The 13,096-nt window shown below is 35.2% G+C and overlaps 1 long non-coding RNA gene across 1 annotated transcript in view; it reads left to right on the top strand.

The window, feature by feature from the left end:
- The first annotated feature begins 389 nt into the window (after positions 1 to 389).
- The window catches only part of LOC135969513 (uncharacterized), a 41,969-nt gene continuing 29,262 nt past the window's right edge, over positions 390 to 13,096 (top strand). The window contains exon 1 of the long non-coding RNA XR_010584776.1: positions 390 to 524. This is a non-coding gene — a long non-coding RNA (uncharacterized lncRNA). The remainder of the gene's footprint in view (positions 525 to 13,096) is intronic.

A 13,096-nucleotide genomic window follows, 5' to 3' on the forward strand; every position in this document is an offset into this window, starting at 1 on the left:
ATGGGCTTTTTTAAAAACAACTCTGTTCTATTACTTGAGTTGAAAACCATTTTAAACAGTTACTAAAATAACAGCAGATTAAATTTCTATGCCGTGGTATAACTCTATGGATCAGAGATGTCAAGAAGCGACATTATCTTTGCATATTATATGCTATATTGATATGCAAGTGTATGACACGCCTTGTTTATGCAGAGGGAAATTTAGTTTCAGTACATTTCTGGACTAAACATTTCTGGGTTAAAGTACAATTTCGGTATCTGAAAGGGGGATCTGCGAGCTATCCATGCTAACATGGGGAAAGTGTCAGAGGAGGAGCCTTTCCTTCCCTTCGTTGCCATTAGCACAGGTCTCCAGGGCATATCTTCTCTCCTGGGTTTCTATGTTTATTTTACTCACTGCCTCTCGTTCCTCTGCTTAGGACGTTTTCATGAATAAGCCAGAAGAGAGTCAGCACAGAAGCCTCCCCACAACCTGGAAAAAGAAATGAGCTTTAACTTTGAATATCACACAGACATAGTGAGGTAAGTCATTTTTAAAAAAAAATCAGTAGAATGATTTTTAAAGGAGTAGTGTTATCACAGATATTTCTATTGGCATATTGGCCTAACTTTTCCCACTTCTCAATAGGGAAATATGACTTAGCTATAGTATCAAAACAAGAAATGGCATATGAGCAATTGGTAAAGTATCCAAAAGTGTTTTTGCCATATATACATACATGTAATAAAAAGCATAAGAAAAGCTAAAGGCAATCAAATGTGTTAATTACTGAGACCCTCAAACAGATGTTAGTCCTTTAATCTTTTACTTCCTGTTGCATTAGGTAAAAATGCGTTTGACAATAAAAGTTAAATTTTTATTCCAAGATGTTTCTTGAGCATCCCATTGTTTACTATCTGTAACAATCAGGGACTAGAACCAATAATAAACCCATGTTATTAAGGAATTGATCACCTCTTCTAGTAGAAGTGTCAACACATGACAAATACATTTCAGAATAGGTTTATTTGAGCAATCTTGCTTTCCCATTCTTTAAAATTATTGCCCTCTGATTTATCTTGAATATTTAGCTGATATTTGAATCCATATTCAAAAGCTAAAGAAACGAATGTATTTTGTTAAAAATCACCATAAAAATTCAGCTAAATAACCCCCCAAACCAAAATTATTTCTCTGAAATCATACAACAATATTAGCTTAAACTGAGGGGCCGACCCTGATTGTATAAAAGGCTTTTATTCAAGTAATCCAAGGCAACAGAGAAGAGCACTTGTTATTAACTTCACCATAAAAAGGCAGCAGGGGAACAAATACAATGATTGTTGTGGAGAAGCAAATGCTAGATGAATATGTATATTTATGAAATGTATATACATACTGAAATGAAAATATATATTTTGAAGTTGTCTCCAATCTGCTAAGTCATATCTAATATACCACTGATTATATTTGTATGCGTTTTCTTATGAAATGGAACAATGCCAAGTGAGTCATAACACTAGACTTCAATATTTGTAATGTTACATTTTGAATCCTTTGTTTAACGCATATTACCAGAATAAAGTGTTTGAAATTACACCTTTTATAACCCATATGCAAAGCAACTTCTCTGACATACAAATTATTCTGACATACAAATTATTTGAGTAATCTTAAAATAATGTGATGCACAATAAAACTAGAATATCATCTATTGAGATTTTATAAATATTTTCATTTTTTCCTCTATGAGCTTTTTTACAACTTATAAATGTCTTCTATAAAACATGATGTTATTTTCTCTAATAATTTAAAAGTGCTACATGAACTATTTCATTATTTTTTCATCTGTTCCTTAAGTCAAATAGAAAGTCTATTAAGAAAATCATTTATAAATTTAAATCCCTAAATTGGTAACCAGTAAAGTATAAACTCATTCTACTTTAATGAGTTCAAGTTTTACTAGTGTTCATGCATAATGATCTTGAGATATAACTGTTTGCAGAGAGGAAATTCATATATTCTCAAATGCCTTAAAAGTATTATGTAGAATGTAACAATAGTGTTCTGCTTAAATTTTAGTGTATGATTTTTTTAACCTGAAGAAACAGGGAATTCCTCAATGTTAAAAATTTAAAATATTATTAGCTTCACTTTTTTTTTTTAAAAAAAGGATGGTTATTAAATTGGGCATTTAATCTGGAAAATTCAAATCTAGATATATGGATTGAATGGTCCCTAAGTAGCAAATGGAGTCTATTTTGAATGGTTAATTTATTTTCAGGCATACACACTTCCTCTGCTATAAAATCCCTCAATTTGATCCAGTTGCATCTGTCTTTCTTGTTTGTTTTAAGTGACTGAAATAAAAATAATCACAGTTCAAGCTTTCCTTACCTACTCAGGGAAGAAGGAAAGAGGGTACGCCGTGGTGCCAGTCTGGTAATCATTGATGAAAAAGTGTCAGGGAAGAGCAGTCATCTATGTTTGTTCAAGGAAAGTTGATCCTGGGAAACAATATTAAATATTTTATAGACCAGAAGTCCTACTTAAGGATTAAAAAAATCAATAAACATTGTACCCAACATGTTGGTTGTAATAACATAGCATATATTGCTGACCATACATCATCACTTTTCTCTTGCCTGCAGTGCTTCTTTCAAACATTTGCACATTTCTCCCTGAGCACTGAATAACAGAATCATTACCAACATAATAATCAGCTTAGGATCAGCAGATATGTAAGTAAAATTATTTAATGACACATTTCTTTAGGAATTATAACTGTACTAAACTACATTCTTCTCTCTGAAAATTTTATTTTGATCACTAGAGCTTGTAGACACTAACATGTGACTGCAAATGTAAGAGTTCTTAAACATGAAAGTTTGTATGTACACAAAGGATTGAAAGAAATCTTTTAAAACATGAATTTAGTTTCTATGTCTGCAGGTGGATACTAAAAAGTGTAAAACATGATCCCTGGCACTTAGCAGTTGACGATATGGTTGGAGGAATCCAGGAGACTACACAGGAAACAGATGATGATTAATGGCAAAACCAGAGATAATAACAGTAATTTCCAAAGGAGTTTCAGAAGGTGAAAAATGTAGGTTAACAACTCAATAAAGGTCATGGGCATTTGAGAGGAATAGTAGCATTATGTGGACACTCGAATAGGATCTGAAAAAAATTGAGGGGAAGAAGAGGATCAGTTCAAATGTCACTCTAGAGCTACTAGCTTCTTTAGGTTCCCATCTAATGCTTTCCAAGCAATGGCACTTGTTGCTAAATTGCTTACTCCTTCTCCCCTTCCCTCCCACTCCCAACACACTCTCCTTACATCCTTATGAACTACTAAAGGGCAGAGCAGGATCTTCATTTTTGTATTTCCAGAGTCTTGAAGGTGCTCAATAAATATTTGTTGAGTGCATTCTTGAATGATTACAAAGCAATACAAGCAAAAGCACAGGGCAGAAATAAGCACAGCATGTTCTGATTTTACTGAAAGAACTAGCTGTGCAGAAGAAAGAATTTTATATTGCAGGTAATAAAAGATAAGTCAAAATAGCTCAGGAGAAGTCAGATATTTGAGGACCTTGCTTGTCCAGATGAGCATTATCTTCTCTTTGCTTGATTCATGATTATAATTTCTCTTGGTCAACCCAGTCCCATTATCTCCCAACCTTCTGTGACCAAAAGATAACACTAATGAGATCTGAGATCCTCCTTCGGTATCAATCCTTAGGCTTCATTCTGCCCCCTATCTGTGACATATAGAAAGTGAATTTTCTAAAGATTAATCTGGCCAAGTACAGAATGAATGAGAGAACTAAGAGCTATTGTGAAAGACTTGTCTAGAGGACAATACTGGAGAAAGTTTTAAGGAAACCACCAGAGAGGAATAATCGAAAGAAACGGGTATTGATAAACTGTAATACAGGATATCAAAGAAAGGGGAGCAATTAAATAGACTCCAAATTTCTGTGAGAGTGTAACTGTGCTTTTGACAGATGTAAATGAAGGAAGAAAATGCTAATGGATCTGCTACAAGGAAAAGATGGCAAGTTTGTGTAAGGCATGTGGAGTTGGGGATGATGCAATGACACATAGTGGAAATATCTTAGAAATATGAGGAGGTACACGTGGAAATAGAAATGACAATCTAAATATAGTGAAAGTTGATGCTGCGAGTATGGGTAAGATTTTAAACATGGAAGAGAGCTCTGGACCAGGAATTTTAAAAGTATCTGAATGATCTAAGTGTCTTTAAGTTGCTCAATCTCTTCTCTGTAGATCGAGGATAATACCTCTTCTCTTTACCTTATGGGGAAGATGTAAAAGTGAAATGGGGGTAAGACTATTTAATAACATAATGCATTTTTTATTATTTTATTTTTATTTAATATTTTGTGGGAAACAATAATCATAGCAACAACACTTAATTGGAACAATTGCTAAACTCAAGAAAGTCACGTGGTTTGTTAGTAAGTGTAGACAGTAATTCATTTGCTCTGTTGTATATAAATTGTCTAGATTCATTTTTACTTCTCATGTAGCAGTGAAAATGGTGCTCATAACTAAGTAGATGTTTCAGTGAAATATCCTACCATGGCCACATTTAATATATTTCTTTGATGCACTTAACTTTTGTTCCCAGTGTCATGAAATGTAGTCCACAGAATAGTACTCTCATCTTATATGTTACACATACCCTCATTGTTTACAGCTAGTTAAGTATTTATATCTGGAACTTCTCTTTGATGAGCCCTTTGACATTTTACTCTTCTCATTTTCAGAAGTTCCCTTTCTTCTTCCTTCTCTGACTTCTTTTGTTCTAGAGCTCCATTTCAATCTCCCAGCCTGTGTGAGCTCATCTCTAATGTCTCATTAGCATTTTTCCTACAATTTCTCAGAGATCTTAACACTTAGGCAATTTTTGCATTTCTTCAAAAATTTTAAATATTTGAGTAAGTAGCTAAATATTAACAATACATAAATTTTAAATGCACATAAAATTAGTAGAAATACGAACCTTTTTAAGTGATACATTTTAATGTTATGTAGTAGAAATTCTAAGCTGATTTTTTAAAACTTTTTATTAATACATACTAATTATACATTTCATGGGGGTACATGTGATGTTTTGATAAATGCATACAAGGTGTAACGATTAAATCAGGGTTACTAGGATATCCAGCACCTCAAACATTTATCTTCTCTTTGTGTTAGAAATCCTTCAAATATTCTCTTTTAGCTATTATGAATTATTACATATCATTATTAACTATAGGAACCCAACTGTGCTATTGAACATTAGAACTTATTTCTTCTATCTAACTCTGTTTGTATTCGTTAACCAACTCTTGTTCATCCCCAAGCCCTCGTCTTTCCCAACCTCTGGTGACCATCATTCTATTCTCTGACTCCAGGAGATCAACTTTGTCAGCTCCCATGTATGAGTGAGAAAATGCAATATTTGTCTTTCTAGTCCCGGCTTATTTTGCTTGACATAGTGACCTTCAGCTCCACCCATGTTGCTGAAAATCAGAGCACTTCATTTTTTTTAATGGATGAATAATGTACATATACTACATTTTTAAAATCCATTCATCCATTGATAGATTTAGGTTGATTCTATATCTTGGCTATTATGAATCGTGATTCAACAAACATAGGGTGAGGGGTACAGGTATCTTTTTGATATATTGATTTCTTCTCATTTTAATAAATACTCAGTAGTAGGATTGTTGAGTCATATGGCAGTTCTATTTTTAGTTCTCTTAGAAATCTCCAAAGTGTTTTCCACAATGCCTATACTAATTTGCATTTTCATCAACAATGCATAAGAGTTCCTTTTGTTTTCTACTTTTATTTCAGCTTTGGGGTACATGTGAAGATTTGTTATGTCAGTAAACATGTGCCATGGGGGTTTATTGTACAGATTATTTTATCACCAAGGTATTAAGCCCAGTACCCGATAGTTATCTTTTTTGCTCCTCTCCCTCCTCCCAGCCTCCCCACTCAAGTAGATCCCAGTGTCTGTTGTTTCTTTCTTTATGTTCATAAGTTCTTATTATTTAACTCCTACCTCATGAGTGAGAAAATATGGTATTTGGTTTTCTGTTCCTGCATTAGTTTGCTAAGAATAATAGCCTCCAACTCCATCTATGTTCCTGCAAAGATATAATCTCATTCTTTTTATGGCTGCATAGTATTCCATAGTGTATATGTACCACATTTTCTTTATCTAATCTATCATTGAAGGACATTTAGGTTGATTCCATGTATTTGCTATTGTGAATAGTGATGCAATGAACATTCATGTGCATGTGCCTTTATGGTAGCATGATTTATATTCCCCTGGGTACATATCCAGCAATGGGATTGCTGGATCAAGTGGTAGCTCTGCTTTTAGCTCTTTGAGGACTCACCATACTGCTTTCCACAATGGTTGAACTAATTTACACTTCCATCAGTAGTATATAAGTGTTCCCTTTTGGTTGAACTAATTTGCACTCCCACCAATAGTATTAATATATAACTTTCCCTTTTTTTTCACAACCTTGCCAGCATCTGTCAGCTTTTGACTTTGTAGTAATAGACATTCTGACTGGCGTGAGATGGTATCACATCATGGTTTTGATGTATATTTCTCTAATGATCAGTGATTTTTTTTTTTCATATGCTTGTTGGCTGCATGCATGTCTTCTTTTAAGAAGTGTCTCTTCATGTCCTTTGCCCAATTTTAATGGGGTTGTTTGTTTTTCTCTTGTAAATTTGTTTAAGTTATTTATAGATGCTGGATCTTGCACCTGTGTCAGATGCGTAATTTGCAAATATTTTTTGTCATTCTGTACATTGTTTACTCTGTCGATAGTTTCTTTTGCTGTGAAACAGCTCTTAAGTTTAATTAGATGTCACTTGTCAATCTTTTGTTGTGATTGCTTTTGGCATGTTCATCATTAAATATTTGCCTGTTCCTGTGTCCAGAATGGTATTGCCTAGGTTGTCCTCCAGGCTTTCTATAGTTTTGGCTTTTACGGTTTGAGTCTTTAATATCTTGAGTTGATTTTTGCATATGGCGTAAGAAAGATGTCCAGCTTCAATTTTCTGTATATGGCTAGCTAGTTTTCCCAGCATCATTTATTGAATAGGGAGTCTTTTCCTCATTACTTGTTTTTGTCAATGGCTTTTGGGTAAATAATAAAATTAAGGGGGAAATCAAGAACTTTTTGAAAATAATGAGAACAAAGATACATGTACCATAATCTCTGGGACCCAGTTAAGGCAGTATTAAGAGGGAAATTCATAGTGCGAAATACCCACATCAAAAAGTTAGAAAGATCTCAAGTTAATAACCTAACTTTATGACTGAAAAAATTAAAGAAGCAAGAACAAATCAACCCTAAAGCTAACAGAAGTTGAGAAATAACACAAATCAGAGCTGAACGAAGGGAAATGGAGACATGCAAAACCATTCAAAAGATCCATGAATCCAGGAGTTGTTTTTTGAAAAAATTAATAAAGTAGGTAGGCCACTGGCTAGACTAATAAATAAGAAAAGACAGAAGACCCAAATAAGCACAATTGGAAATGATGAAGGGAATGTTACTACTGACCCAAAGAAATAAAAACAACCATCCCAAACTGCTACACACACCTCTACGCACACAAACTAAAAAATCTAAGAGAGATGGACAAATTCCTGGATATATACACTTTCCAAGACTGAGCCAGGAAGAAATTGATTCCCTGAATAGAACAATAATGAGGTCCTGAAATTGAATCAGTAATAAATAGTCTACCAGTCAAAAAATGCCTGGACCTGATGGATTTACAGCTGAATTCTACCAGATGTACAAAGAAGAGCTGATACTATTCCTACAGAAACTATTCTAAAAAATTTAGGAGAAGACACTCCAACCCAACTCATTCTATGTGGCCAGCATCATCTTGATACCAAAACTGATATAGGCACAACAGAAAAACAGAACTTGAGGCCAATATCCTTGATGAACATTGATGCTAAAATCGTCACCACACTACTGGCAAACTAAATCCAGCAGCACATTGAAAAGCTAATCCACCATAATCAAGTAGGCTTCATTCCTGGGATACAAGGTTAGTTCAACATACACAAATCAATAAATGTGATTCATTACGTAAACAGAACTAAAGACAGACACTGCATGATTATCTCAATAGACACAGAAACGTCTTTCAATAAAATTCAACACTGCTTTATGTTAAAAACTTTCAATAAACTAATTATTGAAGGAACATACCTCAAAATAACAAGAGCCATCAATGACAAACCCACAACCCCCACAACCAACATCAACTGAATGGGCAAAAGCTGGAAGCATTCCCCTTGAAAACCTGCAAAAGACAAGGATGCCCTCTATCATCACTCCTATTCAACATAGTATTGAAAGTCCTGGCCAGAGCAATCAGGCAAGAGAAAGAAATAAAAGACATCCAAATAGGAAGACAGGAAGTCAAATTATGTCTATTTGCAGATAACCTAAATCTATACCCAGAGAACCCCCTAGTCTCATCCTGAAAGCTCCTCCGGTTGATAAATAACTTCAGTAAAATTTCAGGATACAAAATCAATGTACAAAAATTACTAGCATTCCTATACACCAACAGCAGAAAAATTGAGAGTCAAATCAGAAAGGCAATCCCAGTCACAATCACCACACAAAAAAATAATACCTAGGAATACAACTAACCAGGGAGGTGAAAAATCTTTACAGTGTGAACTACAAAACACTGCTCAAATAGAGAAGACACAAACAAATGGAAAAATATTCCATGCCCATAGATAGGAAGAATCAATATCATTAAAATGGGTATGCTGCCCAAAACAATTTACAGATTCAATGCTATTCTATGAAACTACTAGTGACATTCCTCCAGAACTAGAAAAAACTATTTTAAAATTCGTATGGAACCAAAAAAGAGTCCAAATAGCCAAGCCTATCCTAAGCAAAAAGAACAAAGCTGGAGGTCTGATGTTACCCAACTTCAAACTATATTACAGGGCTGCAGTAACCAAAAGAGCATGGTACTGGTACAAAAACAGGCACTAGGTATACAAAGAAGAGCTGGTGCTATTCCTACAGAAACTATTCTAAAAAATTAAGGAGAAGACACTGTATTCTGATATAAGCTCAAAAATAAGGCTGCACATCTACAACCATCTGATACTTTGTCATCTTTGACAAAGCTGACAAGAACTCTTTTTTCTCTGTATCCTCACTGGCATTTGTCATGTTTTTGATAATAGCCACTCTAACCGAGGTAAGGTGATATTCCATTGTAGTTTCTATTTGCATTTCTCTGATAATGTGATATTGAGCATTTTTACATATTCTTGTTAGTCATTTGTGTGTTTTTGGAGAAAAGTCTATTCAGATCCTTTGCCCACTTTTTGATGAGATTTTTTTTTTTTACTGTTGAGTTGTTGGACTTTCGTGTACATTCTGAATATTAGCAGCTTGTTGGATACATAGTTAGCAAATATTATCTTCCATTCTACAGGTCGTCTTTTCACTCTGTTGATTGTTTCCTCTGCTATGCCGAAGTTTTTTACTGTAATATAATCCCATGTGTCCAGTTTTGCTTTAGTTGCTTGTGCTTGTGAAGTCTTAGCCATAAAATCTTTGCCTAGACCAATGTCCTGAAGTGTTTTATGATTTCTTCTAGTAGTTTTATACGTTTTGGTCTTACATTTTAGTCTCTAATTCATTTTGAATTGATTTTTGTATATGACGAGAGACAGAGATCTAGTTTTATTCTTCTGCATATGGATATCCACTTTTCCCAGGACCATTTATTAAAAAGAGTGTCCTTCCCACAATGTATGTTCTTGGTACCTTTGTTAAAAATCAGTTGACTGTAAACGTAGAAATTTATTTCTGGATTTTCTATTCTGTTCCATTGGTCAATGTGTCTGTTTTATATCAATATCATACTTTTGATTATGATAGCTTTATATTATATTTTGGTGCCAGATAATTTGATACTTCCACCTTTATTCTTTTTGCTCAGAATTGCTTTGAGTGTTAGTGGTTTTCTGTGGTTTCACAAAAATTTTAGGATTGTATTTTCTATTTCTGTGAACAGTGGCATTAGTATTTTGATAGGGATTACATTAAATCTCTAGACTGACTTGGGTGGTTTAGCCATTTTCATTAAATTAATTCTTATAATTCATGATCATGGGATGTATTTATATTCTTTGTGTGTGGCCTCTTCAATTTCTTTCATCAGTGTTTCATAGTTTTCATAGTAGAATTCTTTCACCTCCTTGGTTCAATTTGTTCCTAGAGTTTTTTTGTAGCTATTTTAGGTGAAATCACTTTCTTGATTTTTCTTTCTTTTTTTTTTTTTTTTGAGATGGAGTCTTACTCTGTGGCCAGGCTGGAGTGCAGTGGTACGATCTCAGCTCACTGCAACCTCTGCCTCCCAGGTTCAACTTTCTTGATTTTTTTTTTCCAGCTAATTTGTTATTGGTGTATAGAACTGTTACTGAATTGTGTATGTTAGTTTTGCATCCCGCAACTTGACCAAATTTGTCAGTTCTAAGAGGTTTTTGCTGGGGTTTTTAGTTTTTTCTACATATAAAATTGTGCTCTCTACCAAGAAGGACAATTTGGCTTCCTCTTTTTTCAATGTGTATGTCTTTCATTTTTCTTCTCTTGCCTGATTGCTCTGGTGCGGGCTTCCAGTATTAAGTTTTAGAGTGATGAAAGTGGGGATCTTTGTCTCGTTCCAATTTTTAGATGAAAGGCTTTCATCTTTTCCCCATTCAGTATGATGTTAGGTGTGGGTTTATCAAAAATGGACTTTATTATATTGAAATGTGTTCCTTCTAGGCATAATTTGTTGAGAATTTTTATCATGAAAGGATGTTGAATTTTATCAAATGCTTTTTCTGTATCTGTTAAAATAATCATATTTTTTGTCCTTCATTTTGTTGATGTGATGTATTACCTTTATTAGTTTGTGTGTTTTGAACCATTCTGGCATCCCTGGGATAAACCCCACTTGATAACGTTTGACCCCTATATCAGCGAGTTTCATCTTTGTGTGTTTTCATTATGGCAAATATCATCCTTTCACTTCCAAATATAGTACCTCTGTGAGCATTTCATGCAGGGCCAGTCTAGTGATGATGAATTCTCTCAGTCTTTGTTTATATGGAAAATATTTCATTGCATTTTTTAAGGATGGCTTTCCTGGGTAAAAGTTTTCTTGGTTGGCAGCATTTTTTTCTCAGCAATTTGGATATATCATCTTATTCTCTCCTGACCTATAAGTTTTCCATTGAGAAACCAGCTGTTAGTCTGATGGGAATCTCCATATATATGACTGGACTCTTTTCTCTTGTTTTTAGAATTGTCTCTCTTTGAATTTTGATAGTTTGCCTATAATGTGCTTTGGAGAAGACCTTTTTGAATTGAGTCTATTTGGGAATTTTGAGCTTCCTATCTCAGACTGTCTATGTCTCTTGCAAGAATTGAGAATTTGGGCCACTAGGTGACATATGTAAGTACCAGCAGTGGAGGATTCAGGTGAGTTGGTCCTTAAGCCTCCAGGAAGCATGCTCAGGTGCCAGCAGTGGCAGCAGTGGGTCAGGTGGGCAGGTCCTCAGACCGTTAGGTGGTGTGCATGACATTGGAGTGGCAATAGTGAAGGAAGATTAACCTTTGGATTCCGAGTGGCATACATGGGGGCCAGCAGTGGTAACAGCCAACTGGGTAAGTCAGTCCCCAGGTCCCTGGGTGGCATGCATGAGTGGGTACCAGTGGTATTGGCAGTAAGCTTAGCAGGCTGCTCTTTGGGCTCTCAGGAGGTATGTGCAAGGATGAGTGACCAGTTGGGTTAGACCCATCTTTAGGCCCCTGGATGGCTTGCATGTGCACCAGTAGTGGCAGGCAGAGCTGGTCAATTGGTAGGCCCCCTACACAGCGTGCATGGACAGCGGCAGTAGGTGGGATAGACCACCCTCAGGCCCCAGACAGTGTTCATGGGTGCCCACAATGGCAGGTATGGCAGCTCCTTGGAAGATGTACACAGGCACTGGGAGCAGGGCAGACCTGTCCTCAGGCTCCTGGATAGTGCATGCAGGCACTGGTGGTGGCAAGTGGCAGAGATGAATCTCCAGGTCTCTAGAAGATGCGTCCAGGTGCCAGCAGAGCCAGCAGCATATGGGCCAGGCCTATCTTTAGGCTTCTGGATGGTGCACACAGGCGCTGGCAGCAGCAGGCAGGCTAGGAAGCATAAGACATTTTGCAAATATATATTGTTATTCTTCTCCATATTTATTTCCCTGCCCCACCCATGATCATCTTTCGTAATAAAAATAAATCATCATATGATAATTAGAGTAATAACATTAACAACTAAGTAATCACATAACACATACTTCTTAATATGCAAATAAATTTAATTTATGTTCTACTCTGTATCACAGAGATGAAGAAATCTAGAGTAATATAAGATAAAATATAGAAAAGCAATCTTGTTTCTGCAGTTTAGTAAGTGCTAAGCATTGTGCAATTAGAGTTATATGCATTATTTAATTTAATCTTCGTAGCAACTCTATAAAGTAGAAATTATCCTGTTATGTCAGTGTGATATGTAAGCATTTAGGTAACTTTTCTATGGTTCACATAGGTAATGCCATATCATCCTCTAATCTAGGATGATAGTAACATTATTGTTTCATTTACCACTCACGGGGACAAAAATATGGCCAATTAGACTATAACATGCCATCAATTTCAATTTGTGCCTCAATTTCAGAAATGTTACATATACAGGAAAAAAATGCATCTTGTTAATTGATGAAGTATTATAATTGATAGCTATGAATCCTTTTTTGCTTTCAATCAATACACAATACCACCTCCCAAAAGAAAACTGATTTATAAATCCCAGTTTCAGGGGTGTCATTGTTTCTCTAATACTTGGTACCACAATCAGTTAGATTTGGAGTATGGTCCAATGAGCTTTAAGCCAAACAAGCAAGCAAGGAGACATATATTGTTTCACCAGCTGTACCCCATTTTATTTCATGGTATTTCCCATTAAGAAGAAT

This window comes from Macaca fascicularis, chromosome 2 (genome assembly GCF_037993035.2).
Source record: "Macaca fascicularis isolate 582-1 chromosome 2, T2T-MFA8v1.1".
NCBI lineage: Eukaryota > Metazoa > Chordata > Mammalia > Primates > Cercopithecidae > Macaca > Macaca fascicularis.